Source organism: Fopius arisanus, unplaced genomic scaffold (assembly GCF_000806365.1).
Source record: "Fopius arisanus strain USDA-PBARC FA_bdor unplaced genomic scaffold, ASM80636v1 scaffold00018, whole genome shotgun sequence".
Lineage (NCBI taxonomy): Eukaryota > Metazoa > Arthropoda > Insecta > Hymenoptera > Braconidae > Fopius > Fopius arisanus.
The window spans coordinates 1,244,610-1,250,429 of NW_011887757.1; positions in this window are offsets into that span (position 1 = coordinate 1,244,610).

Consider the following 5,820-nt stretch of genomic DNA (forward strand, 5'->3'; position numbering starts at 1 on the left):
TTATTGGGATCAGAAGGATTTTGTACTGCGTTATAATTTTTTCTGGAAGCAATTGTTTGTTTGGGAAATAATTGTTCTTGAGTTTTAATGGTGGTGATTTTATCTTGACTCTCTCCTGATTTTTATTTTTGCAATTGAATTGTTTATTGAATTTTTTACTTCAATTGTGTTAGAAAAATTTGAGAATTCGGAAATTCGAGAATTCAAGGGCATTTTTGGATCTTCCTCTTGGTCTCACTAATCTTTCTCATCGATTTTTAAAATCTCTTTCTTCTTTTTAACATCGACGTCTGCGGTTCTTAAATTTTTTATTTTATCCATTTTTTTTCTGCTGCCCGGTCCAACTCTTCATTCGCACGATCTCCAATATTTTCGAATTGCCAATTCTTACGTCACGTGAGAGTTCCTGGAACTTATTAACACACTTGTTCATCATACCTTCTATCTCATTATTATTAATTATCCCCGATTCGCCAGGACAATCATTTCCCCAAATAATCAATTTCTCCACTTTTCCACTCGATTTTTATTTCAAATCTATTTAATTTCATTATCATTAATTATCATTTCCCAATTCGATTCCATAAAAAACTATTTACCAACTAAAAATATCAATAGAATGGGAGATCGTGATGACCTTGAAATGTTCTTTACTCCATAATCCCCAATTATCTAGAAAAACATCAATTCCAGGTGGAAATATTGACGGTCATTTTTCTAGGATAAATACGATATTTAAGTTTTTTAATAAAATCGTTAACAAATTGATAATTAAATCGTTAATTAAATTGAATGGTTTTCTATAATAAATTCATGTCATCAATATCAACCGAAGACGAGTAATTGTGAATGATCTCCCTGGATGTGACCTCTCCACGTGTCAAATGTCTAGAGACTAGAGTCTAGACCACCCTCAGCCAAACCCATCAAACGCATCAAATAAAATAACTAAAACGTTCTGGTGCTTTTCCTGGTGGATCGTCGGGACTGGAGTGATGAGAAAAAAAAAAATCGTCGAAAGCCTGAATCTTCCCCAGAGTTGAATAAAAAAGTGGCTTACCTGGCTCTCTCTGAGAAGGTGGTGATAAATAACAGCTCGAGCCTTATTGCATCCTTTTACTCTTCACTCCAGGTTGCCCCAGCCTGTGCTAAACTTAGACTCATTTTTTTTTATCACTTTAACAACTCGGACCATTCATTTTTCCCTTTGCCTCCCCTTGGCTAATCCTCATCCGCATTTTTTTATACTTTTCTCAGTGCACGCTATTATTAATATTTATATTTTTAGACACCCATGGAGCAGAAAATACCTACTTTCTCTGGTTGTCCATGGTAAAAAGACTTTCTATGCTAATTATCGAATGGATCTGGATAATTACCAAGTGGGTTATAAATAGATATGGGAAAAATAAATGATGGGGGTAATCATTGGGTGTCGGGGAGAAAACCGTTTCCTTTAATGGAAAGGTGCAGCAAAAAATTAACAACATATTACCGGATTGGTAATAACTGGGGGGACTAACAAAAGATGGAAAATAAGATGTTGCTGAGGATGGGGGGAATTTTCTTTGGAAACGGGGTCGCTGTCCTCCGCAATTAGAGATTTTCTTTTTGTTGGGGGAATAGAATAAAACAGATCTTGTTTACTCAAGTGTTTACACAGAGTTGAGATAACTGTCTTTTATTGACCTCAAGACTTTTCTCTCCTTCATTTTTTGCCCCAGGATATCTTCGATGTTCACGGTACGGTGACCGTTCTAAATTTTCAATGGTAATATTACCCGCCAAAATATTATAATGGAAATATATTGCCTCGCGAAAATATTAACCCTGAAAAATGTTACAAGTCGAGATATTACGGTATCATTATATTATTTTTAAAAATATTGCAAATTAAAGGATTATGATATCAATTGGTTACTGCGCAGAAGTATTTTACTGGCGAAATATTGTTGTCCTCAATTATTTTTCAAGCAATATTCCTATGTGGAGGCGATTGTTGTGATTTGCTTGAGCGAGCTGGGGATTACTTTTGCGTACGTTAAGAAATCGATAACAATCGATAATAATCGATATATTTTGCGTATCATAACAAGTACTGCCTGAGGATTTCTGTGGATTGAATTCGTCAATCGGTCTGTGATGGTGTGGGATATCTCCAAGGCGTCGGTCATAACGTCATTTTGTGATTTGAAATATTTAAAAATTATTGGTATATTGAGGGGCAGTTGTAGCGAGTAACAGTTCGGGAGTGATTGTCAATTATATACCAAATATAACAATTTATTATTATTTTTTTTTCTCTTCTAATGTTTCGAAATAATATGTTTGTTTAACTGTTTTTAGCTGTAATGTTTTGAAGCAATAGTTTCTTCAATTGTAATATTTTTTGTTCTGGTGTTTTTAAGGTACGAGACCTACTGCGCACTTCGCGCGCCGCATTTGAATTTGGCGGTTCGAGTTGACCAATGAGAAATCAGTCCCACGCGTTTCGAGATATTTCGACTCGGGCGAACTTCATTTTTGTGGTTTTACTTTCATAATAAGGATTACTTTGAGTTGTATTATTTTGATAGGCAACACACGAAACCTCTGGACTCATTTCGCCTTCATAAGAAAAATCCTGGAAAAATCGTTGACGTTATTTTGAATTTAATTGACAAGTTTATGATCGAAACCTACAGTTCAGATAATTATCCTATGCACATTCTAACTCTTTTCTCCGATTGATGTTTTCCCTGAGGATATTTTCTCTCCCTCGCGCACAAAAAACATTTACAACTTTATTTTCAACTCGTTCTGCTCATACCACGTATTTAAATTTTCTGCATAATTATATATATTCTCTGAAGAATTTCTCTTTGTGTGTGTGGAATTTCGAATGTGACCCACGAAATTTGAGAAACGATACCGATTATCAACCCGGAGATGACCCTCAAACTCGCCTCTCACGAACCATTCACCGAACCGATGACATCACGTGTCATCGGAAAAAACAATAAATAAATAATTCCCGGCGACCGCTCGCATATTTGTCAAGGACGTTCGATTACGTCCTTTCACGATGATCAAATCACCGGTGGACTTGCATCGAGTAACGCCCGAAGGATGAAGGGCAACCTTTCATCATATGGAAAGAATTAAATAGTGAACATAGTTAAAGATTTTCCGATTTTTCCGATTGACTCTGTGTAGTCATAAGTACTATGTCCCTTAGTAGACACTATCCCAGATCATGAACTCAGTCAAGAAAAAGAAACGAAAAAAAAATCGATCTTGATTACTATGTCCCATAGTAACACAATTTTCCATATTTCTGTAACATAGTGGGTTGTACTATATCACCAGAATAACTACTACGTAGCCAATAATTAGGAATTATTGCATAGTAATGATTTTTAACTATACCTTTACGGTCATGACAACAATCATTCCGTACTCAGTCTTAACTATGCAATTTGGTAATTATTGCATAGTGATTGACATATGGGATCATAATTATTTTCGTCTAGGATTTATCGGATGCATAAAATAAGAAGTACTATGTAGGACAGTAGAAGTAAGTATGGCATATACTAATAGTAATTACCATTGAGGGTCTTACTATTCCTCATAGTAATAACCGACAGCCCTTGGCATAGTTACCCTCACGAGAGGCCAGTGACATTTACAATATGCAGATTCCAACGTAAACATTTACAATGTTCCATTTTCTGTAGTTCGAAACATACTAATGATCGCATAGTAGTTACTTTGTGTCATGATGATTGTCAACATTCCATAGTACCAACAGAATTAGCAAAATACGATCTACTATCCTGCATAGTAGAACTTAATAGATAGTAACAGTAAATATAGTGCTATTACCATTTACGGATGGGTCTCACTATCCACTATGGCTCTATTACTATAGCAACCGTTGTACTCATTAGGTGTCGACAGTTACTATGTGTGAAGTACGACGTGGGAATTTGAACAATTTCATTTTCTCCGTGCAATAATTCATTGCAATGCCCTCTCTCTCGTGTTTACGGTATCAATGTAGATACAGTCATTGGAGTGCGAGTTGTATAAGCGTGTCATATTATGAGTTATGGCATTAGTAACCACTTAACCGGGTGCTAACTATCCTTGTCACACGTTAGTCCCTCATAAGTGTATGCAACGTCATCACAACGTTCGTGCATCAATGCTTGAGATTAAGTGGACGGGGTAGAGATGCCGCAATGAGGGGAAGCCGAGATTAAAACCAGTTTGATGGAAAGTGGCCAATGAACAAAGGTCGACTGGAGGACACTGACTGTTCCGTCATCTTCCCTTTCGATGGGGCTTTATCATTATCATCATTCTGATAAGCTGATTCCCACACCAAAATCAGTTCCTACTCTCAGAAAATCTCTCTGTTCTAGGATTAAATCAGGATACCACTATTCAACTACTATCTTAACTATTTTGTACACCAAAATCTGGCAGGTTTCATCGAGGAATGATTTCTACAGACATACATCTGCCTCTCACACGAGCTCTTCAAAAATATTAGTCTATTGATTTAAACTATTTCTTTCATGAACCAATTTCGTTTTCTAATAGAAGTCTTATAACGTCAAGAAATTTCCTAGAGCCATAGTAGAAAAATTCTCAACAAAATCAAGTGGAAAGGTTCTAAAAATGATAGGTTGTAGAATAATTTCTACAGAAATTAGTCTGCCTCCCACGTGATTTCAAAAATACAAGTCTATTGACTTTTTCAGATGCAACAATCACTTAACAAAATAAAATAAAGCTTCACAGTTTCTTCTAAAAATCCCTAAAAACCAATTTCTTTTCTGTTAAATTTTGGGGTTTTTTCCCAGGTTCAAAATTCACTCTTCCAATGTTTCTATATTTCCGGATTTAGGAAATATTTATTCCTTTGTTGCTGTGGGACCTTTTCTTCATGTTATAAAAAAAAGGGAAATTCCTGGAGGGACTTTCTCAGTGTGGGTTTTTTCCAAAATACATCTGGTGACCAGAGAAGGTCAAAAATGTCAATGTCAAAAATTGAAGACCAAGGGTTGAGGGTAGAAGGAGAAATTATATTGCCCTCTGGAGAGAAATTTAATGTGGGCCTCACTAGTAATGTTTAGTTAGTTCGTTGCAAGTCTTCTTTCAGTATAGTACCTCTTGATTGTCTAGACTCTAGAGTAGGATAATTCTAAATATCAATTCTCAGTTTTCAAAATAATCAAAGTGTTGGTTATACTTTCTAAATAGTATTCGTATAGAGTCAAGAACCGTTCAATACCCATAATAGAAAAGTTTGCTAAAAAAACCAGCGAAAAATGTTTGAAAGATGGAATCCAGCAAAGATGTGCGGATCTTCACTGCAGCTAAAAAACTTGAAGAATTTATAGCAACAAATTTTTATATTAATTAACGTGAGACCTCATTCCAGTGGCTCCCTTCCGCGAATCGCCTATGATTTCGCGCTATTTCTTGTGCTACAAAAGTGGCGCCTGGTAAATGATGCCCCCAACAAATAGCTACTGAGGAATCATGAAGGACGAAGCTACGAGGTCGGCCAAGAGGCCGGTTGTTAGCCCCTCATGGGTAATATCCTAGTAAGAGAAATAATAGCCGACTTGTACCCAAGAGGTGGGAAATATATCTTATCGCTGAGTGGCTCTGAGCTACTGCACACAGATATATCCAACACCATTCGGATGAGTCTCAATTCTCCCACCATCAGACAACTACCTGTCTCCACCAGATAGATTGACATACTATTATTTATTTTACCTCCTCCCCTACTGGATTTTCACTTTTTTCCACTTCTCATTT